The 27081-nt window shown below is 39.5% G+C and overlaps 27 non-coding genes across 27 annotated transcripts; all 27 read right to left on the minus strand.

Annotated features, from left to right (window-relative positions):
- Window positions 1–927: 927 nt before the first annotated feature.
- TRNAA-AGC (transfer RNA alanine (anticodon AGC)) lies at window positions 928–1000 on the minus strand. The gene has a single exon. It is a non-coding gene; the product is annotated as a tRNA-Ala (tRNA).
- A 342-nt stretch (window positions 1001–1342) lies between these two features.
- TRNAK-CUU (transfer RNA lysine (anticodon CUU)) lies at window positions 1343–1415 on the minus strand. The gene has a single exon. It is a non-coding gene; the product is annotated as a tRNA-Lys (tRNA).
- A 574-nt stretch (window positions 1416–1989) lies between these two features.
- TRNAA-AGC (transfer RNA alanine (anticodon AGC)) lies at window positions 1990–2062 on the minus strand. Its single transcript has one exon. It is a non-coding gene; the product is annotated as a tRNA-Ala (tRNA).
- A 342-nt stretch (window positions 2063–2404) lies between these two features.
- Window positions 2405–2477, minus strand: TRNAK-CUU (transfer RNA lysine (anticodon CUU)). Its single transcript has one exon. It is a non-coding gene; the product is annotated as a tRNA-Lys (tRNA).
- A 574-nt stretch (window positions 2478–3051) lies between these two features.
- TRNAA-AGC (transfer RNA alanine (anticodon AGC)) lies at window positions 3052–3124 on the minus strand. The gene has a single exon. It is a non-coding gene; the product is annotated as a tRNA-Ala (tRNA).
- Window positions 3125–3466: 342 nt separating this feature from the next.
- Window positions 3467–3539, minus strand: TRNAK-CUU (transfer RNA lysine (anticodon CUU)). The gene has a single exon. It is a non-coding gene; the product is annotated as a tRNA-Lys (tRNA).
- Window positions 3540–4504: 965 nt separating this feature from the next.
- TRNAK-CUU (transfer RNA lysine (anticodon CUU)) lies at window positions 4505–4577 on the minus strand. The gene has a single exon. It is a non-coding gene; the product is annotated as a tRNA-Lys (tRNA).
- A 1623-nt stretch (window positions 4578–6200) lies between these two features.
- On the minus strand, window positions 6201–6273 carry TRNAA-AGC (transfer RNA alanine (anticodon AGC)). The gene has a single exon. It is a non-coding gene; the product is annotated as a tRNA-Ala (tRNA).
- A 989-nt stretch (window positions 6274–7262) lies between these two features.
- On the minus strand, window positions 7263–7335 carry TRNAA-AGC (transfer RNA alanine (anticodon AGC)). Its single transcript has one exon. It is a non-coding gene; the product is annotated as a tRNA-Ala (tRNA).
- Window positions 7336–7677: 342 nt separating this feature from the next.
- On the minus strand, window positions 7678–7750 carry TRNAK-CUU (transfer RNA lysine (anticodon CUU)). The gene has a single exon. It is a non-coding gene; the product is annotated as a tRNA-Lys (tRNA).
- Window positions 7751–9788: 2038 nt separating this feature from the next.
- On the minus strand, window positions 9789–9861 carry TRNAK-CUU (transfer RNA lysine (anticodon CUU)). Its single transcript has one exon. It is a non-coding gene; the product is annotated as a tRNA-Lys (tRNA).
- Window positions 9862–10435: 574 nt separating this feature from the next.
- Window positions 10436–10508, minus strand: TRNAA-AGC (transfer RNA alanine (anticodon AGC)). The gene has a single exon. It is a non-coding gene; the product is annotated as a tRNA-Ala (tRNA).
- Window positions 10509–10850: 342 nt separating this feature from the next.
- Window positions 10851–10923, minus strand: TRNAK-CUU (transfer RNA lysine (anticodon CUU)). Its single transcript has one exon. It is a non-coding gene; the product is annotated as a tRNA-Lys (tRNA).
- Window positions 10924–11497: 574 nt separating this feature from the next.
- Window positions 11498–11570, minus strand: TRNAA-AGC (transfer RNA alanine (anticodon AGC)). Its single transcript has one exon. It is a non-coding gene; the product is annotated as a tRNA-Ala (tRNA).
- A 330-nt stretch (window positions 11571–11900) lies between these two features.
- On the minus strand, window positions 11901–11973 carry TRNAK-CUU (transfer RNA lysine (anticodon CUU)). Its single transcript has one exon. It is a non-coding gene; the product is annotated as a tRNA-Lys (tRNA).
- A 989-nt stretch (window positions 11974–12962) lies between these two features.
- TRNAK-CUU (transfer RNA lysine (anticodon CUU)) lies at window positions 12963–13035 on the minus strand. The gene has a single exon. It is a non-coding gene; the product is annotated as a tRNA-Lys (tRNA).
- Window positions 13036–13802: 767 nt separating this feature from the next.
- TRNAK-CUU (transfer RNA lysine (anticodon CUU)) lies at window positions 13803–13875 on the minus strand. The gene has a single exon. It is a non-coding gene; the product is annotated as a tRNA-Lys (tRNA).
- Window positions 13876–15498: 1623 nt separating this feature from the next.
- On the minus strand, window positions 15499–15571 carry TRNAA-AGC (transfer RNA alanine (anticodon AGC)). The gene has a single exon. It is a non-coding gene; the product is annotated as a tRNA-Ala (tRNA).
- Window positions 15572–16560: 989 nt separating this feature from the next.
- TRNAA-AGC (transfer RNA alanine (anticodon AGC)) lies at window positions 16561–16633 on the minus strand. Its single transcript has one exon. It is a non-coding gene; the product is annotated as a tRNA-Ala (tRNA).
- A 342-nt stretch (window positions 16634–16975) lies between these two features.
- TRNAK-CUU (transfer RNA lysine (anticodon CUU)) lies at window positions 16976–17048 on the minus strand. Its single transcript has one exon. It is a non-coding gene; the product is annotated as a tRNA-Lys (tRNA).
- Window positions 17049–19086: 2038 nt separating this feature from the next.
- TRNAK-CUU (transfer RNA lysine (anticodon CUU)) lies at window positions 19087–19159 on the minus strand. The gene has a single exon. It is a non-coding gene; the product is annotated as a tRNA-Lys (tRNA).
- A 574-nt stretch (window positions 19160–19733) lies between these two features.
- Window positions 19734–19806, minus strand: TRNAA-AGC (transfer RNA alanine (anticodon AGC)). Its single transcript has one exon. It is a non-coding gene; the product is annotated as a tRNA-Ala (tRNA).
- Window positions 19807–20795: 989 nt separating this feature from the next.
- Window positions 20796–20868, minus strand: TRNAA-AGC (transfer RNA alanine (anticodon AGC)). Its single transcript has one exon. It is a non-coding gene; the product is annotated as a tRNA-Ala (tRNA).
- A 330-nt stretch (window positions 20869–21198) lies between these two features.
- TRNAK-CUU (transfer RNA lysine (anticodon CUU)) lies at window positions 21199–21271 on the minus strand. Its single transcript has one exon. It is a non-coding gene; the product is annotated as a tRNA-Lys (tRNA).
- A 989-nt stretch (window positions 21272–22260) lies between these two features.
- TRNAK-CUU (transfer RNA lysine (anticodon CUU)) lies at window positions 22261–22333 on the minus strand. The gene has a single exon. It is a non-coding gene; the product is annotated as a tRNA-Lys (tRNA).
- A 754-nt stretch (window positions 22334–23087) lies between these two features.
- TRNAK-CUU (transfer RNA lysine (anticodon CUU)) lies at window positions 23088–23160 on the minus strand. Its single transcript has one exon. It is a non-coding gene; the product is annotated as a tRNA-Lys (tRNA).
- Window positions 23161–24137: 977 nt separating this feature from the next.
- On the minus strand, window positions 24138–24210 carry TRNAK-CUU (transfer RNA lysine (anticodon CUU)). Its single transcript has one exon. It is a non-coding gene; the product is annotated as a tRNA-Lys (tRNA).
- Window positions 24211–27081: the final 2871 nt, after the last annotated feature.

Genomic DNA, 27081 nt, shown 5'->3' on the forward strand with positions numbered 1-27081 from the left:
GAAAGCCATCTGTGATTTTTCTGTTCTTACTCTGCAATGACCTTGGCAATGACAAGTTAAAAATAAAATGAATGCAAATTTTATAATGGAGAATGCGGGCATCGATGCCGCTACCTCTCGCATGCTAAGCGAGCGCTCTACCATTTGAGCTAATTCCCCTGTGTGTTTAATCTGCATAACTTGAAAAAAGTAACCTTACTGCCTTCCACCCTTTATTTGAAGTCCAATTGCCCATAACAGTGTTAAGTTGACTCCTAACTTATGCCTTTCCTCCACTTATGGGATGTTTTACAGTTCAGGTTGGCCTGTTTACTACTCGAATATGAGTGATATTGCGGTGTGTTCATCTAGACTCATACCCTAGCTAATCTTGAAGTTAAATTTCCCACCAATGAGAAACCAAGGGAGATACCATTTTTGATAGTTATTGCATGTCTAATGCAAGAATATTCACCAGATTATGAGAGTCAATGCAATAATCCAGGAAAAATTACTCATTTTGGCCCAACGTGGGGCTCGAACCCACGACCCTGAGATTAAGAGTCTCATGCTCTACCAACTGAGCTAGCCGGGTTCCCTCCTTAAGACAGTATGCAGACCAATCCCTTTTTGTGAAGAAAATCAAATCCTGGATATTCCTCTACTCTTGTTTTGCAAGGAAAGCCAGATTTATACATCCTTCAGAGGACAGAGTGTCAAAAAAAAATAAGAGAAAATGAAAACGGAAGTTGTGAGAACTTCATTTTGAGATTGCATAAGAATTCAAATTCCTCTCACATGCTAAAGAATACCTGAACCCTTTTGATGAAACCACTTTAGTTGTTATAATGAGACCATATTTGAAAGCCATCTGTGATTTTTCTGTTCTTACTCTGCAATGACCTTGGCAATGACAAGTTAAAAATAAAATGTATGCAAATTTTATAATGGAGAATGCGGGCATCGATCCCGCTACCTCTCGCATGCTAAGCGAGCGCTCTACCATTTGAGCTAATTCCCCTGTGTGTTTAATCTGCATAACATGAAAAAAGTAACCTCACTGCCTTCCACACTTTATTTGAAGTCCAATTGCCCATAACAGTGTTCAGTTCACTCCTAACTTATGCCTTACCTCCACTTATGGGATGTTTTACAGTTCAGGTTGGCCTGTTTACTACTCGAATATGAGTGATATTGTGGTGTGTTCATCTAGACTCATACCCTACCTAATCTTGAAGTTAAATTTCCCACCAATGAGAAACCAAGGGAGATACAATTTTTGATAGTTATTGCATGTCTAATGCAAGAATAATCACCAGATTATGAGAGTCAATGCAATAATCCAGCAAAAATTACTCATTTTCGCCCAACGTGGGGCTCGAACCCACGACCCTGAGATTAAGAGTCTCATGCTCTACCGACTGAGCTAGCCGGGCTCCCACTTCAAGATGGTATGCAGACTAATCATTTTTTATGAAGGAAATCCATTCCTGGACAATTTTTGGGAGTTATTGCATGTCTAATGCAAGATTAATCTCCATATTATGAGAGTCAATGCAATATTCAGGCAAAAATTACTTGTTTTCGCCCAACGTGGGGCTCAAACCCACGACCCTGAGATTAAGAGTCTCATGCTCTACCGACTGAGCTAGCCGGGCTCCCTCCTTAAGACAGTATGCAGACCAATCCCTTTTTGTGAAGAAAATCAAATCCTGGATATTCCTCTACTCTTGTTTTGCAAGGAAAGCCAGATTTATACATCCTTCAGAGGACAGAATGTCAAAAAAAATAAGAGAAAATGAAAACGGAAGTTGTGAGAACTTCATTTTGAGATTGCATAAGAATTCAAATTCCTCTCACATGCTAAAGAATACCTGAACCCTTTTGATTAAACCACTTTAGTTGTTATAATGAGACCATATTTGAAAGCCATCTGTGATTTTTCTGTTCTTACTCTGCAATGACCTTGGCAATGACAAGTTAAAAATAAAATGTATGCAAATTTTATAATGGAGAATGCGGGCATCGATCCCGCTACCTCTCGCATGCTAAGCGAGCGCTCTACCATTTGAGCTAATTCCCCTGTGTGTTTAATCTGCATAACATGAAAAAAGTAACCTTACTGCCTTCCACACTTTATGTGAAGTCCATTTGCCCATAAGAGTGTTAAGTTCACTCCTAACTTATGCCTTACCTCCACTTATGGGATGTTTTACAGTTCAGGTTGGCCTGTTTACTACTCGAATATGAGTGATATTGCGGAGTGTTCATCTAGACTCATACCCTACCTAATCTTGAAGTTAAATTTCCAACCAATGAGAAACCAAGGGAGATACCATTTTTGATAGTTATTGCATGTCTAATGCAAGAATATTCACCAGATTATGAGAGTCAATGCAATAATCCAGCAAAAATTACTCATTTTCGCCCAACGTGGGGCTCGAACCCACGACCCTGAGATTAAGAGTCTCATGCTCTACCGACTGAGCTAGCCGGGCTCCCACTTCAAGATGGTATGCAGACTAATCATTTTTTATGAAGGAAATCCATTCCTGGACAATTTTTGGGAGTTATTGCATGTCTAATGCAAGATTAATCTCCATATTATGAGAGTCAATGAAATATTCAGGCAAAATTTTTTCTTTTTCGCCCAACGTGGGGCTCGAACTCACGACCCTGAGCTTAAGAGTCTCATGCTCTACCGACTGAGCTTGCCGGGGTCCCTCCTTAAGACAGTATGCAGACCAATCACTTTTTGTGAAGAAAATGAAATCCTGGATATTCCTCTACTCTTGTTTTGCAAGGAAAGCCAGATTTATACATCCTTTAGGGGACAGAGTGTCAAATAAAATAAGAGAAAATGAAAATGGAAGTTGTGAGAACTTCATGTTAAGATTGCATAAGAATTCAAATTCCTCTCACGTGCTAAAGAATACCTGAACCCTTTTGATTAAACCACTTTAGTTGTTATAATGAGACCATATTTGAAAGCCATCTGTGATTTTTCTGTTCTTACTCTGCAATGACCTTGGCAATGACAAGTTAAAAATAAAATGTATGCAAATTTTAAAATGGAGAATGCGGGCATCGATCCCGCTACCTCTCGCATGCTAAGCGAGCGCTCTACCATTTGAGCTAATTCCCCTGTGTGTTTAATCTGCATAACATGAAAAAAGTAACCTCACTGCCTTCCACACTTTATTTGAAGTCCAATTACCCATAACAGTGTTCAGTTCACTCCTAACTTATGCCTTACCTCCACTTATGGGATGTTTTACAGTTCAGGTTGGCCTGTTTACTACTCGAATATGAGTGATATTGTGGTGTGTTCATCTAGACTCATACCCTACCTAATCTTGAAGTTAAATTTCCCACCAATGAGAAACCAAGAGAGATTCCATTTTTGATAGTTATTGCATGTCTAATGCAAGAATATTCACCAGATTATGAGAGTCAATGCAATAATCCAGCAAAAATTACTCATTTTCGCCCAACGTGGGGCTCGAACCCACGACCCTGAGATTAAGAGTCTCATGCTCTACCGACTGAGCTAGCCGGGCTCCCACTTCAAGATGGTATGCAGACTAATCATTTTTTATGAAGGAAATCCATTCCTGGACAATTTTTGGGAGTTATTGCATGTCTAATCTCCATATTATGAGAGTCAATGCAATATTCAGGCAAAAATTACTTGTTCTCGCCCAACGAGGGGCTCGAACCCACGACCCTAAGATTAAGAGTCTCATGCTGTACCGACTGAGCTAGCCGGGCTCCCTCCTTAAGACAGTATGCAGACCAATCCCTTTTTGTGAAGAAAATCAAATCCTGGATATTCCTCTACTCTTGTTTTGCAAGGAAAGCCAGATTTATACATCCTTCAGAGGACAGAGTGTCAAAAACAATAAGAGAAAATGAAAATGGAAGTTGTGAGAACTTCATTTTGAGATTGCATAAGAATTCAAATTCCTCTCACATGCTAAAGAATACCTGAACCCTTTTCATTAAACCACTTTAGTTGTTATAATGAGACCATATTTGAAAGCCATCTGTGATTTTTCTGTTCTTACTCTGCAATGACCTTGGCAATGACAAGTTAAAAATAAAATGTATGCAAATTTTATAATGTAGAATGCGGGCATCGATCCCGCTACCCTCGCATGCTAAGCGAGCGCTCTACCATTTGAGCTAATTCCCCTGTGTGTTTAATCTGCATAACATGAAAAAAGTAACCTCACTGCCTTCCACACTTTATTTGAAGTCCAATTGCCCATAACAGTGTTCAGTTCACTCCTAACTTTTGCCTTACCTCCACTTATGGGATGTTTTACAGTTCAGGTTGGCCTGTTTACTACTCGAATATGAGTGATATTGTGGTGTGTTCATCTAGACTCATACCCTACCTAATCTTGAAGTTAAATTTCCCACCAATGAGAAACCAAGGGAGATACCATTTTTGATAGTTATTGCATGTCTAATGCAAGAATAATCACCAGATTATGAGAGTCCAGCAAAAATTACTCATTTTCGCCCAACGTGGGGCTCGAACCCACGACCCTGAGATTAAGAGTCTCATGCTCTACCGACTGAGCTAGCCGGGCTCCCACTTCAAGATGGTATGCAGACTAATCATTTTTTTATGAAGGAAATCCATTCCTGGACAATTTTTGGGAGTTATTGCATGTCTAATGCAAGATTAATCTCCATATTATGAGAGTCAATGCAATATTCAGGCAAAAATTACTTGTTTTCGCCCAACGTGGGGCTCGAACCCACGACCCTGAGATTAAGAGTCTCATGCTCTACCGACTGAGCTTGCCGGGGTCCCTCCTTAAGACAGTATGCAGACCAATCACTTTTTGTGAAGAAAATGAAATCCTGGATATTCCTCTACTCTTGTTTTGCAAGGAAAGCCAGATTTATACATCCTTTAGGGGACAGAGTGTCAAATAAAATAAGAGAAAATGAAAATGGAAGTTGTGAGAACTTCATGTTAAGATTGCATAAGAATTCAAATTCCTCTCACGTGCTAAAGAATACCTGAACCCTTTTGATTAAACCACTTTAGTTGTTATAATGAGACCATATTTGAAAGCCATCTGTGATTTTTCTGTTCTTACTCTGCAATGACCTTGGCAATGACAAGTTAAAAATAAAATGTATGCAAATTTTAAAATGGAGAATGCGGGCATCGATCCCGCTACCTCTCCCATGCTAAGCGAGCGCTCTACCATTTGAGCTAATTCCCCTGTGTTTTTAATCTGCATAACATGAAAAAAGTAACCTCACTGCCTTCCACACTTTATTTGAAGTCCAATTACCCATAACAGTGTTCAGTTCACTCCTAACTTATGCCTTACCTCCACTTATGGGATGTTTTACAGTTCAGGTTGGCCTGTTTACTACTCGAATATGAGTGATATTGTGGTGTGTTCATCTAGACTCATACCCTACCTAATCTTGAAGTTAAATTTCCCACCAATGAGAAACCAAGGGAGATACCATTTTTGATAGTTATTGCATGTCTAATGCAAGAATAATCACCAGATTATGAGAGTCCAGCAAAATTACTCATTTTCGCCCAACGTGGGGCTCGAACCCACAACCCTGAGATTAAGAGTCTCATGCTCTACCGACTGAGCTAGCCGGGCTCCCACTTCAAGATGGTATGCAGACTAATCATTTTTTATGAAGGAAATCCATTCCTGGACAATTTTTGGGAGTTATTGCATGTCTAATGCAAGATTAATCTCCATATTATGAGAGTCAATGCAATATTCAGGCAAAAATTACTCGTTTTCGCCCAACGTGGGGCTCGAACCCACGACCCTGAGATTAAGAGTCTCATGCTCTACCTACTGAGCTAGCCGGGTTCTCTCCTTAAAGCAGTATGCAGACCAATCCCTTTTTGTGAAGAAAATCAAATCTTGGATATTCCTCTACTCTTGTTTTGCAAGGAAAGCCAGATTTATACATCCTTCAGAGGACAGAGTGTCAAAAAAATAAGAGAAAATGAAAATGGAAGTTGTGAGAACTTCATTTTGAGATTGCATAAGAATTCAAATTCCTCTCACATGCTAAAGAATACCTGAACCCTTTTGATTAAACCACTTTAGTTGTTATAATGAGACCATATTTGAAAGCCATCTGTGATTTTTCTGTTCTTACTCTGCAATGACCTTGGCAATGACAAGTTAAAAATAAAATGTATGCAACTTTTATAATGGAGAATGCGGGCATCGATCCCGCTACCTCTCGCATGCTAAGCGAGCGCTCTACCATTTGAGCTAATTCCCCTGTGTGTTTAATCTGCATAACATGAAAAAAGTAACCTTACTGCCTTCCACACTTTATGTGAAGTCCATTTGCCCATAAGAGTGTTAAGTTCACTCCTAACTTATGCCTTACCTCCACTTATGGGATGTTTTACAGTTCAGGTTGGCCTGTTTACTACTCGAATATGAGTGATATTGCGGAGTGTTCATCTAGACTCATACCCTACCTAATCTTGAAGTTAAATTTCCCACCAATGAGAAACCAAGGGAGATACCATTTTTGATAGTTATTGCATGTCTAATGCAAGAATATTCACCAGATTATGAGAGTCAATGCAATAATCCAGCAAAAATTACTCATTTTCGCCCAACATGGGGCTCGAACCCACGACCCTCAGATTAAGAGTCTCATGCTCTACCGACTGAGCTAGCCGGGCTCCCACTTCAAGATGGTATGCAGACTAATCATTTTTTATGAAGGAAATCCATTCCTGGACAATTTTTGGGAGTTATTGCATGTCTAATGCAAGATTAATCTCCATATTATGAGGGTCAAAGCAATATTCAGGCAAAAATTACTCTTTTTCACCCAACGTGGGGCTCGAACCCACGACCCTGAGATTAAGAGTCTCATGCTCTACCGACTTAGCTAGCCGGGGTCCCTTCTTAAGACAGTATGCAGACCAATCACTTTTTGTGAAGAAAATCAAATCCTGGATATTCCTCTACTCTTGTTTTGCAAGGAAAGCCAGATTTGTACATCCTTCAGAGGACAGAGTGTCAAAAAAAATAAGAGAAAATGAAAATGGAATTTGTGAGAACTTCATTTTGAGATTGCATAAGAATTCAAATTCCTCTCACATGCTAAAGAATACCTGAACCCTTTTGATTAAACCACTTTAGTTGTTATAATGAGACCATATTTGAAAGCCATCTGTGATTTTTCTGTTCTTACTCTGCAATGACCTTGGCAATGACAAGTTAAAAATAAAATGTATGCAAATTTTATAATGGAGAATGCGGGCATCGATCCCGCTACCTCTCGCATGCTAAGCGAGCGCTCTACCATTTGAGCTAATTCCCCTGTGTGTTTAATCTGCATAACATGAAAAAAGTAACCTTACTGCCTTCCACACTTTATGTGAAGTCCATTTGCCCATAAGAGTGTTAAGTTCACTCCTAACTTATGCCTTACCTCCACTTATGGGATGTTTTACAGTTCAGGTTGGCCTGTTTACTACTCGAATATGAGTGATATTGCGGAGTGTTCATCTAGACTCATACCCTACCTAATCTTGAAGTTAAATTTCCCACCAATGAGAAACCAAGGGAGATACCATTTTTGATAGTTATTGCATGTCTAATGCAAAAATATTCACCAGATTATGAGAGTCAATGCAATAATCCAGCAAAAATTACTCATTTTCGCCCAACGTGGGGCTCGAACCCACGACCCTGAGATTAAGAGTCTCATGCTCTACCGACTGAGCTAGCCGGGCTCCCACTTCAAGATGGTATGCAGACTAATCATTTTTTATGAAGGAAATCCATTCCTGGACAATTTTTGGGAGTTATTGCATGTCTAATGCAAGATTAATCTCCATATTATGAGAGTCAATGCAATATTCAGGCAAAAATTACTTGTTCTCGCCCAACGTGGGGCTCGAACCCACGACCCTAAGATTAAGAGTCTCATGCTCTACCGACTGAGCTAGCCGGGCTCCCTCCTTAAGACAGTATGCAGACCAATCCCTTTTTGTGAAGAAAATCAAATCCTGGATATTCCTCTACTCTTGTTTTGCAAGGAAAGCCAGATTTATACATCCTTCAGAGGACAGAGTGTCAAAAACAATAAGAGAAAATGAAAATGGAAGTTGTGAGAACTTCATTTTGAGATTGCATAAGAATTCAAATTCCTCTCACATGCTAAAGAATACCTGAACCCTTTTGATTAAACCACTTTAGTTGTTATAATGAGACCATATTTGAAAGCCATCTGTGATTTTTCTGTTCTTACTCTGCAATGACCTTGGCAATGACAAGTTAAAAATAAAATGTATGCAAATTTTATAATGTAGAATGCGGGCATCGATCCCGCTACCCTCGCATGCTAAGCGAGCGCTCTACCATTTGAGCTAATTCCCCTGTGTGTTTAATCTGCATAACATGAAAAAAGTAACCTCACTGCCTTCCACACTTTATTTGAAGTCCAATTGCCCATAACAGTGTTCAGTTCACTCCTAACTTATGCCTTACCTCCACTTATGGGATGTTTTACAGTTCAGGTTGGCCTGTTTACTACTCGAATATGAGTGATATTGTGGTGTGTTCATCTAGACTCATACCCTACCTAATCTTGAAGTTAAATTTCCCACCAATGAGAAACCAAGGGAGATACCATTTTTGATAGTTATTGCATGTCTAATGCAAGAATAATCACCAGATTATGAGAGTCCAGCAAAAATTACTCATTTTCGCCCAACGTGGGGCTCGAACCCACAACCCTGAGATTAAGAGTCTCATGCTCTACCGACTGAGCTAGCCGGGCTCCCACTTCAAGATGGTATGCAGACTAATCATTTTTTATGAAGGAAATCCATTCCTGGACAATTTTTGGGAGTTATTGCATGTCTAATGCAAGATTAATCTCCATATTATGAGAGTCAATGAAATATTCAGGCAAAATTTTTTCTTTTTCGCCCAACGTGGGGCTCGAACTCACGACCCTGAGCTTAAGAGTCTCATGCTCTACTGACTGAGCTTGCCGGGGTCCCTCCTTAAGACAGTATGCAGACCAATCACTTTTTGTGAAGAAAATGAAATCCTGGATATTCCTCTACTCTTGTTTTGCAAGGAAAGCCAGATTTATACATCCTTTAGGAGACAGAGTGTCAAATAAAATAAGAGAAAATGAAAATGGAAGTTGTGAGAACTTCATGTTAAGATTGCATAAGAATTCAAATTCCTCTCACGTGCTAAAGAATACCTGAACCCTTTTGATTAAACCACTTTAGTTGTTATAATGAGACCATATTTGAAAGCCATCTGTGATTTTTCTGTTCTTACTCTGCAATGACCTTGGCAATGACAAGTTAAAAATAAAATGTATGCAAATTTTAAAATGGAGAATGCGGGCACCGATCCCGCTACCTCTCGCATGCTAAGCGAGCGCTCTACCATTTGAGCTAATTCCCCTGTGTGTTTAATCTGCATAACATGAAAAAAGTAACCTTACTGCCTTCCACACTTTATTTGAAGTCCAATTGCCCATAACAGTGTTAAGTTGACTCCTAACTTATGCCTTACCTCCACTTATGGGATGTTTTACAGTTCAGGTTGGCCTGTTTACTACTCGAATATGAGTGATATTGCGGTGTGTTCATCTAGACTCATACCCTAGCTAATCTTGAAGTTAAATTTCCCACCAATGAGAAACCAAGGGAGATACCATTTTTGATAGTTATTGCATGTCTAATGCAAGAATATTCTCCAGATTATGAGAGTCAATGCAATAATCCAGCAAAAATTACTCATTTTCGCCCAACGTGGGGCTCGAACCCACGACCCTGAGATTAAGAGTCTCATGCTCTACCGACTGAGCTAGCCGGGCTCCCACTTCAAGATGGTGTGCAGACTAATCATTTTTTATGAAGGAAATCCATTCCTGGACAATTTTTGGGAGTTATTGCATGTCTAATGCAAGATTAATCTCCATATTATGAGAGTCAATGCAATATTCAGGCAAAAATTACTCGTTTTCGCCCAACGTGGGGCTCCAACCCACGACCCTGAGATTAAGAGTCTCATGCTCTACCTACTGAGCTAGCCGAGATCTCTCCTTAAGACAGTATGCAGACCAGTCCCTTTTTGTGAAGAAAATCAAATCCTGGATATTCCTCTACTCTTGTTTTGCAAGGAAAGCCAGATTTATACATCCTTCAGAGGACAGAGTGTCAAAAAAAATAAGAGAAAATGAAAATGGAAGTTGTGAGAACTTCATTTTGAGATTGCATAAGAATTCAAATTCCTCTCACATGCTAAAGAATACCTGAACCCTTTTGATTAAACCACTTTAGTTGTTATAATGAGACCATATTTGAAAGCCATCTGTGATTTTTCTGTTCTTACTCTGCAATGACCTTGGCAATGACAAGTTAAAAATAAAATGTATGCAAATTTTATAATGGAGAATGCGGGCATCGATCCCGCTACCTCTCGCATGCTAAGCGAGCGCTCTACCATTTGAGCTAATTCCCCTGTGTGTTTAATCTGCATAACATGAAAAAAGTAACCTTACTGCCTTCCACACTTTATGTGAAGTCCATTTGCCCATAAGAGTGTTAAGTTCACTCCTAACTTATGCCTTACCTCCACTTATGGGATGTTTTACAGTTCAGGTTGGTCTGTTTACTACTCGAATATGAGTGATATTGCGGAGTGTTCATCTAGACTCATACCCTACCTAATCTTGAAGTTAAATTTCCCACCAATGAGAAACCAAGGGAGATACCATTTTTGATAGTTATTGCATGTCTAATGCAAGAATATTCACCAGATTATGAGAGTCAATGCAATAATCCAGCAAAAATTACTCATTTTCGCCCAACGTGGGGCTCGAACCCACGACCCTGAGATTAAGAGTCTCATGCTCTACCGACTGAGCTAGCCGGGCTCCCACTTCAAGATGGTATGCAGACTAATCATTTTTTATGAAGGAAATCCATTCCTGGACAATTTTTGGGAGTTATTGCATGTCTAATGCAAGATTAATCTCCATATTATGAGAGTCAATGAAATATTCAGGCAAAATTTTTTCTTTTTCGCCCAACGTGGGGCTCGAACTCACGACCCTGAGCTTAAGAGTCTCATGCTCTACCGACTGAGCTTGCCGGGGTCCCTCCTTAAGACAGTATGCAGACCAATCACTTTTTGTGAAGAAAATGAAATCCTGGATATTCCTCTACTCTTGTTTTGCAAGGAAAGCCAGATTTATACATCCTTTAGGGGACAGAGTGTCAAATAAAATAAGAGAAAATGAAAATGGAAGTTGTGAGAACTTCATGTTAAGATTGCATAAGAATTCAAATTCCTCTCACGTGCTAAAGAATACCTTAACCCTTTTGATTAAACCACTTTAGTTGTTATAATGAGACCATATTTGAAAGCCATCTGTGATTTTTCTGTTCTTACTCTGCAATGACCTTGGCAATGACAAGTTAAAAATAAAATGTATGCAAATTTTAAAATGGAGAATGCGGGCATCGATCCCGCTACCTCTCGCATGCTAAGCGAGCGCTCTACCATTTGAGCTAATTCCCCTGTGTGTTTAATCTGCATAACATGAAAAAAGTAACCTCACTGCCTTCCACACTTTATTTGAAGTCCAATTACCCATAATAGTGTTCAGTTCACTCCTAACTTATGCCTTACCTCCACTTATGGGATGTTTTACAGTTCAGGTTGGCCTGTTTACTACTCGAATATGAGTGATATTGTGGTGTGTTCATCTAGACTCATACCCTACCTAATCTTGAAGTTAAATTTCCCACCAATGAGAAACCAAGGGAGATACCATTTTTGATAGTTATTGCATGTCTAATGCAAGAATAATCACCAGATTATGAGAGTCCAGCAAAAATTACTCATTTTCGCCCAACGTGGGGCTCGAACCCACGACCCTGAGATTAAGAGTCTCATGCTCTACCGACTGAGCTAGCCGGGCTCCCACTTCAAGATGGTATGCAGACTAATCATTTTTTATGAAGGAAATCCATTCCTGGACAATTTTTGGGAGTTATTGCATGTCTAATGCAAGATTAATCTCCATATTATGAGAGTCAATGAAATATTCAGGCAAAATTCTTTCTTTTTCGCCCAACGTGGGGCTCGAACTCACGACCCTGAGCTTAAGAGTCTCATGCTCTACTGACTGAGCTTGCCGGGGTCCCTCCTTAAGACAGTATGCAGACCAATCACTTTTTGTGAAGAAAATGAAATCCTGGATATTCCTCTACTCTTGTTTTGCAAGGAAAGCCAGATTTATACATCCTTTAGGAGACAGAGTGTCAAATAAAATAAGAGAAAATGAAAATGGAAGTTGTGAGAACTTCATGTTAAGATTGCATAAGAATTCAAATTCCTCTCACGTGCTAAAGAATACCTGAACCCTTTTGATTAAACCATTTTAGTTGTTATAATGAGACCATATTTGAAAGCCATCTGTGATTTTTCTGTTCTTACTCTGCAATGACCTTGGCAATGACAAGTTAAAAATAAAATGTATGCAAATTTTAAAATGGAGAATGCGGGCACCGATCCCGCTACCTCTCGCATGCTAAGCGAGCGCTCTACCATTTGAGCTAATTCCCCTGTGTGTTTAATCTGCATAACATGAAAAAAGTAACCTTACTGCCTTCCACACTTTATTTGAAGTCCAATCGCCCATAACAGTGTTAAGTTGACTCCTAACTTATGTCTTACCTCCACTTATGGGATGTTTTACAGTTCAGGTTGGCCTGTTTACTACTCGAATATGAGTGATATTGCGGTGTGTTCATCTAGACTCATACCCTAGCTAATCTTGAAGTTAAATTTCCCACCAATGAGAAACCAAGGGAGATACCATTTTTGATAGTTATTGCATGTCTAATGCAAGAATATTCTCCAGATTATGAGAGTCAATGCAATAATCCAGCAAAAATTACTCATTTTCGCCCAACGTGGGGCTCGAACCCACGACCCTGAGATTAAGAGTCTCATGCTCTACCGACTGAGCTAGCCGGGCTCCCTCCTTAAGACAGTATGCAGACCAATCCCTTTTTGTGAAGAAAATCAAATCCTTGATATTCCTCTACTCTTGTTTTGCAAGGAAAGCCAGATTTATACATCCTTCAGAGGACAGAGTGTCAAAAAAAATAAGAGAAAATGAAAATGGAAGTTGTGAGAACTTCATTTTGAGATTGCATAAGAATTCAAATTCCTCTCACATGCTAAAGAATACCTGAACCCTTTTGATTAAACCACTTTAGTTGTTATAATGAGACCATATTTGAAAGCCATCTGTGATTTTTCTGTTCTTACTATGCAATGACCTTGGCAATGACAAGTTAAAAATAAAATGTATGCAAATTTTATAATGTAGAATGCGGGCATCGATCCCGCTACCCTCGCATGCTAAGCGAGCGCTCTACCATTTGAGCTAATTCCCCTGTGTGTTTAATCTGCATAACATGAAAAAAGTAACCTCACTGCCTTCCACACTTTATTTGATGTCCAATTGCCCATAACAGTGTTCAGTTCACTCCTAACTTATGACTTACCTCCACTTATGGGATGTTTTACAGTTCAGGTTGGCCTGTTTACTACTCGAATATGAGTGATATTGCGGTGTGTTCATCTAGACTCATACCCTAGCTAATCTTGAAGTTAAATTTCCCACCAATGAGAAACCAAGGGAGATACCATTTTTGATAGTTATTGCATGTCTAATGCAAGAATATTCACCAGATTATGAGAGTCAATGCAATAATCCAGCAAAAAATTACTCGTTTTCGCCCAACGTGGGGCTCGAACCCACGACCCTGAGATTAAGAGTCTCATGCTCTACCGACTGAGCTAGCCGGGCTCCCACTTCAAGATGGTATGCAGACTAATCATTTTTTTATGAAGGAAATCCATTCCTGGACAATTTTTGGGAGTTATTGCATGTCTAATGCAAGATTAATCTCCATATTATGAGAGTCAATGCAATATTCAGGCAAAAATTACTTGTTTTCGCCCAACGTGGGGCTCGAACCCACGACCCTGAGATTAAGAGTCTCATGCTCTACCGACTGAGCTTGCCGGGGTCCCTCCTTAAGACAGTATGCAGACCAATCACTTTTTGTGAAGAAAATGAAATCCTGGATATTCCTCTACTCTTGTTTTGCAAGGAAAGCCAGATTTATACATCCTTTAGGGGACAGAGTGTCAAATAAAATAAGAGAAAATGAAAATGGAAGTTGTGAGAACTTCATGTTAAGATTGCATAAGAATTCAAATTCCTCTCACGTGCTAAAGAATACCTGAACCCTTTTGATTAAACCACTTTAGTTGTTATAATGAGACCATATTTGAAAGCCATCTGTGATTTTTCTGTTCTTACTCTGCAATGACCTTGGCAATGACAAGTTAAAAATAAAATGTATGCAAATTTTAAAATGGAGAATGCGGGCATCGATCCCGCTACCTCTCCCATGCTAAGCGAGCGCTCTACCATTTGAGCTAATTCCCCTGTGTTTTTAATCTGCATAACATGAAAAAAGTAACCTCACTGCCTTCCACACTTTATTTGAAGTCCAATTACCCATAACAGTGTTCAGTTCACTCCTAACTTATGCCTTACCTCCACTTATGGGATGTTTTACAGTTCAGGTTGGCCTGTTTACTACTCGAATATGAGTGATATTGTGGTGTGTTCATCTAGACTCATACCCTACCTAATCTTGAAGTTAAATTTCCCACCAATGAGAAACCAAGGGAGATACCATTTTTGATAGTTATTGCATGTCTAATGCAAGAATAATCACCAGATTATGAGAGTCCAGCAAAATTACTCATTTTCGCCCAACGTGGGGCTCGAACCCACAACCCTGAGATTAAGAGTCTCATGCTCTACCGACTGAGCTAGCCGGGCTCCCACTTCAAGATGGTATGCAGACTAATCATTTTTTATGAAGGAAATCCATTCCTGGACAATTTTTGGGAGTTATTGCATGTCTAATGCAAGATTAATCTCCATATTATGAGAGTCAATGCAATATTCAGGCAAAAATTACTCGTTTTCGCCCAACGTGGGGCTCGAACCCACGACCCTGAGATTAAGAGTCTCATGCTCTACCTACTGAGCTAGCCGGGTTCTCTCCTTAAAGCAGTATGCAGACCAATCCCTTTTTGTGAAGAAAATCAAATCTTGGATATTCCTCTACTCTTGTTTTGCAAGGAAAGCCAGATTTATACATCCTTCAGAGGACAGAGTGTCAAAAAAATAAGAGAAAATGAAAATGGAAGTTGTGAGAACTTCATTTTGAGATTGCATAAGAATTCAAATTCCTCTCACATGCTAAAGAATACCTGAACCCTTTTGATTAAACCACTTTAGTTGTTATAATGAGACCATATTTGAAAGCCATCTGTGATTTTTCTGTTCTTACTCTGCAATGACCTTGGCAATGACAAGTTAAAAATAAAATGTATGCAACTTTTATAATGGAGAATGCGGGCATCGATCCCGCTACCTCTCGCATGCTAAGCGAGCGCTCTACCATTTGAGCTAATTCCCCTGTGTGTTTAATCTGCATAACATGAAAAAAGTAACCTTACTGCCTTCCACACTTTATGTGAAGTCCATTTGCCCATAAGAGTGTTAAGTTCACTCCTAACTTATGCCTTACCTCCACTTATGGGATGTTTTACAGTTCAGGTTGGCCTGTTTACTACTCGAATATGAGTGATATTGCGGAGTGTTCATCTAGACTCATACCCTACCTAATCTTGAAGTTAAATTTCCCACCAATGAGAAACCAAGGGAGATACCATTTTTGATAGTTATTGCATGTCTAATGCAAGAATATTCACCAGATTATGAGAGTCAATGCAATAATCCAGCAAAAATTACTCATTTTCGCCCAACATGGGGCTCGAACCCACGACCCTCAGATTAAGAGTCTCATGCTCTACCGACTGAGCTAGCCGGGCTCCCACTTCAAGATGGTATGCAGACTAATCATTTTTTATGAAGGAAATCCATTCCTGGACAATTTTTGGGAGTTATTGCATGTCTAATGCAAGATTAATCTCCATATTATGAGAGTCAAAGCAATATTCAGGCAAAAATTACTCTTTTTCACCCAACGTGGGGCTCGAACCCACGACCCTGAGATTAAGAGTCTCATGCTCTACCGACTTAGCTAGCCGGGGTCCCTTCTTAAGACAGTATGCAGACCAATCACTTTTTGTGAAGAAAATCAAATCCTGGATATTCCTCTACTCTTGTTTTGCAAGGAAAGCCAGATTTGTACATCCTTCAGAGGACAGAGTGTCAAAAAAAATAAGAGAAAATGAAAATGGAATTTGTGAGAACTTCATTTTGAGATTGCATAAGAATTCAAATTCCTCTCACATGCTAAAGAATACCTGAACCCTTTTGATTAAACCACTTTAGTTGTTATAATGAGACCATATTTGAAAGCCATCTGTGATTTTTCTGTTCTTACTCTGCAATGACCTTGGCAATGACAAGTTAAAAATAAAATGTATGCAAATTTTATAATGGAGAATGCGGGCATCGATCCCGCTACCTCTCGCATGCTAAGCGAGCGCTCTACCATTTGAGCTAATTCCCCTGTGTGTTTAATCTGCATAACATGAAAAAAGTAACCTTACTGCCTTCCACACTTTATGTGAAGTCCATTTGCCCATAAGAGTGTTAAGTTCACTCCTAACTTATGCCTTACCTCCACTTATGGGATGTTTTACAGTTCAGGTTGGCCTGTTTACTACTCGAATATGAGTGATATTGCGGAGTGTTCATCTAGACTCATACCCTACCTAATCTTGAAGTTAAATTTCCCACCAATGAGAAACCAAGGGAGATACCATTTTTGATAGTTATTGCATGTCTAATGCAAAAATATTCACCAGATTATGAGAGTCAATGCAATAATCCAGCAAAAATTACTCATTTTCGCCCAACGTGGGGCTCGAACCCACGACCCTGAGATTAAGAGTCTCATGCTCTACCGACTGAGCTAGCCGGGCTCCCACTTCAAGATGGTATGCAGACTAATCATTTTTTATGAAGGAAATCCATTCCTGGACAATTTTTGGGAGTTATTGCATGTCTAATGCAAGATTAATCTCCATATTATGAGAGTCAATGCAATATTCAGGCAAAAATTACTTGTTCTCGCCCAACGTGGGGCTCGAACCCACGACCCTAAGATTAAGAGTCTCATGCTCTACCGACTGAGCTAGCCGGGCTCCCTCCTTAAGACAGTATGCAGACCAATCCCTTTTTGTGAAGAAAATCAAATCCTGGATATTCCTCTACTCTTGTTTTGCAAGGAAAGCCAGATTTATACATCCTTCAGAGGACAGAGTGTCAAAAACAATAAGAGAAAATGAAAATGGAAGTTGTGAGAACTTCATTTTGAGATTGCATAAGAATTCAAATTCCTCTCACATGCTAAAGAATACCTGAACCCTTTTGATTAAACCACTTTAGTTGTTATAATGAGACCATATTTGAAAGCCATCTGTGATTTTTCTGTTCTTACTCTGCAATGACCTTGGCAATGACAAGTTAAAAATAAAATGTATGCAAATTTTATAATGTAGAATGCGGGCATCGATCCCGCTACCCTCGCATGCTAAGCGAGCGCTCTACCATTTGAGCTAATTCCCCTGTGTGTTTAATCTGCATAACATGAAAAAAGTAACCTCACTGCCTTCCACACTTTATTTGAAGTCCAATTGCCCATAACAGTGTTCAGTTCACTCCTAACTTATGCCTTACCTCCACTTATGGGATGTTTTACAGTTCAGGTTGGCCTGTTTACTACTCGAATATGAGTGATATTGTGGTGTGTTCATCTAGACTCATACCCTACCTAATCTTGAAGTTAAATTTCCCACCAATGAGAAACCAAGGGAGATACCATTTTTGATAGTTATTGCATGTCTAATGCAAGAATAATCACCAGATTATGAGAGTCCAGCAAAAATTACTCATTTTCGCCCAACGTGGGGCTCGAACCCACAACCCTGAGATTAAGAGTCTCATGCTCTACCGACTGAGCTAGCCGGGCTCCCACTTCAAGATGGTATGCAGACTAATCATTTTTTATGAAGGAAATCCATTCCTGGACAATTTTTGGGAGTTATTGCATGTCTAATGCAAGATTAATCTCCATATTATGAGAGTCAATGAAATATTCAGGCAAAATTTTTTCTTTTTCGCCCAACGTGGGGCTCGAACTCACGACCCTGAGCTTAAGAGTCTCATGCTCTACTGACTGAGCTTGCCGGGGTCCCTCCTTAAGACAGTATGCAGACCAATCACTTTTTGTGAAGAAAATGAAATCCTGGATATTCCTCTACTCTTGTTTTGCAAGGAAAGCCAGATTTATACATCCTTTAGGAGACAGAGTGTCAAATAAAATAAGAGAAAATGAAAATGGAAGTTGTGAGAACTTCATGTTAAGATTGCATAAGAATTCAAATTCCTCTCACGTGCTAAAGAATACCTGAACCCTTTTGATTAAACCACTTTAGTTGTTATAATGAGACCATATTTGAAAGCCATCTGTGATTTTTCTGTTCTTACTCTGCAATGACCTTGGCAATGACAAGTTAAAAATAAAATGTATGCAAATTTTAAAATGGAGAATGCGGGCACCGATCCCGCTACCTCTCGCATGCTAAGCGAGCGCTCTACCATTTGAGCTAATTCCCCTGTGTGTTTAATCTGCATAACATGAAAAAAGTAACCTTACTGCCTTCCACACTTTATTTGAAGTCCAATTGCCCATAACAGTGTTAAGTTGACTCCTAACTTATGCCTTACCTCCACTTATGGGATGTTTTACAGTTCAGGTTGGCCTGTTTACTACTCGAATATGAGTGATATTGCGGTGTGTTCATCTAGACTCATACCCTAGCTAATCTTGAAGTTAAATTTCCCACCAATGAGAAACCAAGGGAGATACCATTTTTGATAGTTATTGCATGTCTAATGCAAGAATATTCTCCAGATTATGAGAGTCAATGCAATAATCCAGCAAAAATTACTCATTTTCGCCCAACGTGGGGCTCGAACCCACGACCCTGAGATTAAGAGTCTCATGCTCTACCGACTGAGCTAGCCGGGCTCCCACTTCAAGATGGTGTGCAGACTAATCATTTTTTATGAAGGAAATCCATTCCTGGACAATTTTTGGGAGTTATTGCATGTCTAATGCAAGATTAATCTCCATATTATGAGAGTCAATGCAATATTCAGGCAAAAATTACTCGTTTTCGCCCAACGTGGGGCTCCAACCCACGACCCTGAGATTAAGAGTCTCATGCTCTACCTACTGAGCTAGCCGAGATCTCTCCTTAAGACAGTATGCAGACCAGTCCCTTTTTGTGAAGAAAATCAAATCCTGGATATTCCTCTACTCTTGTTTTGCAAGGAAAGCCAGATTTATACATCCTTCAGAGGACAGAGTGTCAAAAAAAATAAGAGAAAATGAAAATGGAAGTTGTGAGAACTTCATTTTGAGATTGCATAAGAATTCAAATTCCTCTCACATGCTAAAGAATACCTGAACCCTTTTGATTAAACCACTTTAGTTGTTATAATGAGACCATATTTGAAAGCCATCTGTGATTTTTCTGTTCTTACTCTGCAATGACCTTGGCAATGACAAGTTAAAAATAAAATGTATGCAAATTTTATAATGGAGAATGCGGGCATCGATCCCGCTACCTCTCGCATGCTAAGCGAGCGCTCTACCATTTGAGCTAATTCCCCTGTGTGTTTAATCTGCATAACATGAAAAAAGTAACCTTACTGCCTTCCACACTTTATGTGAAGTCCATTTGCCCATAAGAGTGTTAAGTTCACTCCTAACTTATGCCTTACCTCCACTTATGGGATGTTTTACAGTTCAGGTTGGTCTGTTTACTACTCGAATATGAGTGATATTGCGGAGTGTTCATCTAGACTCATACCCTACCTAATCTTGAAGTTAAATTTCCCACCAATGAGAAACCAAGGGAGATACCATTTTTGATAGTTATTGCATGTCTAATGCAAGAATATTCACCAGATTATGAGAGTCAATGCAATAATCCAGCAAAAATTACTCATTTTCGCCCAACGTGGGGCTCGAACCCACGACCCTGAGATTAAGTGTCTCATGCTCTACCGACTGAGCTAGCCGGGCTCCCACTTCAAGATGGTATGCAGACTAATCATTTTTTATGAAGGAAATCCATTCCTGGACAATTTTTGGGAGTTATTGCATGTCTAATGCAAGATTAATCTCCATATTATGAGAGTCAATGAAATATTCAGGCAAAATTTTTTCTTTTTCGCCCAACGTGGGGCTCGAACTCACGACCCTGAGCTTAAGAGTCTCATGCTCTACCGACTGAGCTTGCCGGGGTCCCTCCTTAAGACAGTATGCAGACCAATCACTTTTTGTGAAGAAAATGAAATCCTGGATATTCCTCTACTCTTGTTTTGCAAGGAAAGCCAGATTTATACATCCTTTAGGGGACAGAGTGTCAAATAAAATAAGAGAAAATGAAAATGGAAGTTGTGAGAACTTCATGTTAAGATTGCATAAGAATTCAAATTCCTCTCACGTGCTAAAGAATACCTTAACCCTTTTGATTAAACCACTTTAGTTGTTATAATGAGACCATATTTGAAAGCCATCTGTGATTTTTCTGTTCTTACTCTGCAATGACCTTGGCAATGACAAGTTAAAAATAAAATGTATGCAAATTTTAAAATGGAGAATGCGGGCATCGATCCCGCTACCTCTCGCATGCTAAGCGAGCGCTCTACCATTTGAGCTAATTCCCCTGTGTGTTTAATCTGCATAACATGAAAAAAGTAACCTCACTGCCTTCCACACTTTATTTGAAGTCCAATTACCCATAATAGTGTTCAGTTCACTCCTAACTTATGCCTTACCTCCACTTATGGGATGTTTTACAGTTCAGGTTGGCCTGTTTACTACTCGAATATGAGTGATATTGTGGTGTGTTCATCTAGACTCATACCCTACCTAATCTTGAAGTTAAATTTCCCACCAATGAGAAACCAAGGGAGATACCATTTTTGATAGTTATTGCATGTCTAATGCAAGAATAATCACCAGATTATGAGAGTCCAGCAAAAATTACTCATTTTCGCCCAACGTGGGGCTCGAACCCACGACCCTGAGATTAAGAGTCTCATGCTCTACCGACTGAGCTAGCCGGGCTCCCACTTCAAGATGGTATGCAGACTAATCATTTTTTATGAAGGAAATCCATTCCTGGACAATTTTTGGGAGTTATTGCATGTCTAATGCAAGATTAATCTCCATATTATGAGAGTCAATGAAATATTCAGGCAAAATTCTTTCTTTTTCGCCCAACGTGGGGCTCGAACTCACGACCCTGAGCTTAAGAGTCTCATGCTCTACTGACTGAGCTTGCCGGGGTCCCTCCTTAAGACAGTATGCAGACCAATCACTTTTTGTGAAGAAAATGAAATCCTGGATATTCCTCTACTCTTGTTTTGCAAGGAAAGCCAGATTTATACATCCTTTAGGAGACAGAGTGTCAAATAAAATAAGAGAAAATGAAAATGGAAGTTGTGAGAACTTCATGTTAAGATTGCATAAGAATTCAAATTCCTCTCACGTGCTAAAGAATACCTGAACCCTTTTGATTAAACCATTTTAGTTGTTATAATGAGACCATATTTGAAAGCCATCTGTGATTTTTCTGTTCTTACTCTGCAATGACCTTGGCAATGACAAGTTAAAAATAAAATGTATGCAAATTTTAAAATGGAGAATGCGGGCACCGATCCCGCTACCTCTCGCATGCTAAGCGAGCGCTCTACCATTTGAGCTAATTCCCCTGTGTGTTTAATCTGCATAACATGAAAAAAGTAACCTTACTGCCTTCCACACTTTATTTGAAGTCCAATCGCCCATAACAGTGTTAAGTTGACTCCTAACTTATGTCTTACCTCCACTTATGGGATGTTTTACAGTTCAGGTTGGCCTGTTTACTACTCGAATATGAGTGATATTGCGGTGTGTTCATCTAGACTCATACCCTAGCTAATCTTGAAGTTAAATTTCCCACCAATGAGAAACCAAGGGAGATACCATTTTTGATAGTTATTGCATGTCTAATGCAAGAATATTCTCCAGATTATGAGAGTCAATGCAATAATCCAGCAAAAATTACTCATTTTCGCCCAACGTGGGGCTCGAACCCACGACCCTGAGATTAAGAGTCTCATGCTCTACCGACTGAGCTAGCCGGGCTCCCTCCTTAAGACAGTATGCAGACCAATCCCTTTTTGTGAAGAAAATCAAATCCTTGATATTCCTCTACTCTTGTTTTGCAAGGAAAGCCAGATTTATACATCCTTCAGAGGACAGAGTGTCAAAAAAAATAAGAGAAAATGAAAATGGAAGTTGTGAGAACTTCATTTTGAGATTGCATAAGAATTCAAATTCCTCTCACATGCTAAAGAATACCTGAACCCTTTTGATTAAACCACTTTAGTTGTTATAATGAGACCATATTTGAAAGCCATCTGTGATTTTTCTGTTCTTACTATGCAATGACCTTGGCAATGACAAGTTAAAAATAAAATGTATGCAAATTTTATAATGTAGAATGCGGGCATCGATCCCGCTACCCTCGCATGCTAAGCGAGCGCTCTACCATTTGAGCTAATTCCCCTGTGTGTTTAATCTGCATAACATGAAAAAAGTAACCTCACTGCCTTCCACACTTTATTTGATGTCCAATTGCCCATAACAGTGTTCAGTTCACTCCTAACTTATGACTTACCTCCACTTATGGGATGTTTTACAGTTCAGGTTGGCCTGTTTACTACTCGAATATGAGTGATATTGTGGTGTGTTCATCTAGACTCATACCCTACCTAATCTTGAAGTTAAATTTCCCACCAATGAGAAACCAAGGGAGATACCATTTTTGATAGTTATTGCATGTCTAATGCAAGAATAATCACCAGATTATGAGAGTCCAGCAAAAATTACTCATTTTCGCCCAACGTGGGGCTCGAACCCACGACCCTGAGATTAAGAGTCTCATGCTCTACCGACTGAGCTAGCCGGGCTCCCACTTCAAGATGGTATGCAGACTAATCATTTTTTATGAAGGAAATCCATTCCTGGACAATTTTTGGGAGTTATTGCATGTCTAATGCAAGATTAATCTCCATATTATGAGAGTCAATGAAATATTCAGGCAAAATTTTTTCTTTTTCGCCCAACGTGGGGCTCGAACTCACGACCCTGAGCTTAAGAGTCTCATGCTCTACTGACTGAGCTTGCCGGGGTCCCTCCTTAAGACAGTATGCAGACCAATCACTTTTTGTGAAGAAAATGAAATCCTGGATATTCCTCTACTCTTGTTTTGCAAGGAAAGCCAGATTTATACATCCTTTAGGGGACAGAGTGTCAAATAAAATAAGAGAAAATGAAAATGGAAGTTGTGAGAACTTCATGTTAAGATTGCATAAGAATTCAAATTCCTCTCACGTGCTAAAGAATACCTGAACCCTTTTGATTAAACCACTTTAGTTGTTATAATGAGACCATATTTGAAAGCCATCTGTGATTTTTCTGTTCTTACTCTGCAATGACCTTGGCAATGACAAGTTAAAAATAAAATGTATGCAAATTTTATAATGGAGGATGCGGGCATCGATCCCGCTTCCTCTCGCATGCTAAGCGAGCGCTCTACCATTTGAGCTAATTCCCCTGTGTGTTTAATCTGCATAACATGAAAAAAGTAACCTTACTGCCTTCCACACTTTATGTGAAGTCCATTTGCCCATAAGAGTGTTAAGTTCACTCCTAACTTATGCCTTACCTCCACTTATGGGATGTTTTACAGTTCAGGTTGGCCTGTTTACTACTCGAATATGAGTGATATTGCGGAGTGTTCATCTAGACTCATACCCTACCTAATCTTGAAGTTAAATTTCCCACCAATGAGAAACCAAGGGAGATACCATTTTTGATAGTTATTGCATGTCTAATGCAAGAATAATCACCAGATTATGAGAGTCCAGCAAAAATTACTCATTTTCGCCCAACGTGGGGCTCGAACCCACGACCCTGAGATTAAGAGTCTCATGCTCTACCGACTGAGCTAGCCGGGCTCCCACTTCAAGATGGTATGCAGACTAATCATTTTTTATGAAGGAAATCCATTCCTGGACAATTTTTGGGAGTTATTGCATGTCTAATGCAAGATTAATCTCCATATTATGAGAGTCAATGAAATATTCAGGCAAAATTTTTTCTTTTTCGCCCAACGTGGGGCTCGAACTCACGACCCTGAGCTTAAGAGTCTCATGCTCTACTGACTGAGCTTGCCGGGGTCCCTCCTTAAGACAGTATGCAGACCAATCACTTTTTGTGAAGAAAATGAAATCCTGGATATTCCTCTACTCTTGTTTTGCAAGGAAAGCCAGATTTATACATCCTTTAGGGGACAGAGTGTCAAATAAAATAAGAGAAAATGAAAATGGAAGTTGTGAGAACTTCATGTTAAGATTGCATAAGAATTCAAATTCCTCTCACGTGCTAAAGAATACCTGAACCCTTTTGATTAAACCACTTTAGTTGTTATAATGAGACCATATTTGAAAGCCATCTGTGATTTTTCTGTTCTTACTCTGCAATGACCTTGGCAATGACAAGTTAAAAATAAAATGTATGCAAATTTTATAATGGAGGATGCGGGCATCGATCCCGCTTCCTCTCGCATGCTAAGCGAGCGCTCTACCATTTGAGCTAATTCCCCTGTGTGTTTAATCTGCATAACATGAAAAAAGTAACCTTACTGCCTTCCACACTTTATGTGAAGTCCATTTGCCCATAAGAGTGTTAAGTTCACTCCTAACTTATGCCTTACCTCCACTTATGGGATGTTTTACAGTTCAGGTTGGCCTGTTTACTACTCGAATATGAGTGATATTGCGGAGTGTTCATCTAGACTCATACCCTACCTAATCTTGAAGTTAAATTTCCCACCAATGAGAAACCAAGGGAGATACCATTTTTGATAGTTATTGCATGTCTAATGCAAGAATATTCACCAGATTATGAGAGTCAATGCAATAATCCAGCAAAAATTACTCATTTTCGCCCAACGTGGGGCTCAAACCCACAACCCTGAGATTAAGAGTCTCATGCTCTACCGACTGAGCTAGCCGGGCTCCCACTTCAAGATGGTATGCAGACTAATCATTTTTTATGAAGGAAATCCATTCCTGGACAATTTTTGGGAGTTATTGCATGTCTAATGCAAGATTAATCTCCATATTATGAGAGTTAATGCAATATTCAGGCAAAAATTACTTGTTTACGCCCAACGTGGGGCTCGAACCCACGACCCTAAGATTAAGAGTCTCATGCTCTACCGACTGAGCTAGCCGGGCTCCCTCCTTAAGACAGTATGCAGACCAATCCCTTTTTGTGAAGAAAATCAAATCCTGGATATTCCTCTACTCTTGTTTTGCAAGGAAAGCCAGATTTATACATCCTTCAGAGGACAGAGTGTCAAAAACATTAAGAGAAAATGAAAATGGAAGTTGTGAGAACTTCATTTTGAGATTGCATAAGAATTCAAATTCCTCTCACATGCTAAAGAATACCTGAACCCTTTTGATTAAACCACTTTAGTTGTTATAATGAGACCATATTTGAAAGCCATCTGTGATTTTTCTGTTCTTACTCTGCAATGACCTTGGCAATGACAAGTTAAAAATAAAATGTATGCAAATTTTATAATGGAGAATGCGGGCATCGATCCCGCTACCTCTCGCATGCTAAACGAGCGCTCTACCATTTGAGCTAATTCCCCTGTGTGTTTAATCTACATAACATGAAAAAAGTAACCTTACTGCCTTCCACACTTTATTTGAAGTGCAATTGCCCATAACAGTGTTAAGTTCACTCCTAATTTATGCCTTACCTCCACTTATGGGATGTTTTACAGTTCAGGTTGGCCTGTTTACTACTCGAATATGAGTGATATTGCGGTGTGTTCATCTAGACTCATACCCTACCTAATCTTGAAGTTAAATTTCCCACCAATGAGAAACCAAGGGAGATACCATTTTTGATACTTATTGCAAGTCTAATCACCAGATTATGAGAGTCAATGCAATAATCCTGCAAAAATTACTCATTTTCACCCAACGTGGGGCTCGAACCCACAACCCTGAGATTAAGAGTCTCATGCTCTACCGACTGAGCTAGCCGGGCTCCCACTTCAAGATGGTATGCAGACTAATCATTTTTATGAAGGAAATCCATTCCTGGACAATTTTTGGGAGTTATTGCATGTCTAATGCAAGATTAATCTCCATATTATGAGAGTCAATGCAATATTAGGCAAAAATTACTCGTTTTCGCCCAACGTGGGGCTCGAACCCACGACCCTGAGATTAAGAGTCTCATGCTCTACCTACTGAGCTAGCCGGGTTCTCTCCTTAAAACAGTCTGCAGACCAATCCCTTTTTGTGAAGAAAATCAAATCCTGGATATTCCTCTACTCTTGTTTTGCAAGGAAAGCCTGATTTATACATCCTTCAGAGGACAGAGTGTCAAAAAAAATAAGAGAAAATGAAAATGGAAGTTGTGAGAACTTCATTTTGAGATTGCATAAGAATTCAAATTCCTCTCACATGCTAAAGAATACCTGAACCCTATTGATTAAACCACTTTAGTTGTTATAATGAGACCATATTTGAAAGCCATCTGTGATTTTTCTGTTCTTACTCTGCAATGACCTTGGCAATGACAAGTTAAAAATAAAATGTATGCAAATTTTATAATGGAGAATGCGGGCATCGATCCCGCTACCTCTCGCATGCTATGCGAGCGCTCTACCATTTGAGCTAATTCCCCTGTGTGTCTAATCTGCATAACATGAAAAAAGTAACCTTACTGCCTTCCACACTTTATGTGAAGTCCATTTGCCCATAAGAGTGTTAAGTTCACTCCTAATTTATGCCTTACCT

The sequence above is a fragment of the Lissotriton vulgaris genome, chromosome 1_1, assembly GCF_964263255.1.
Source record: "Lissotriton vulgaris chromosome 1_1, aLisVul1.2, whole genome shotgun sequence".
NCBI classification, from domain to species: domain Eukaryota; kingdom Metazoa; phylum Chordata; class Amphibia; order Caudata; family Salamandridae; genus Lissotriton; species Lissotriton vulgaris.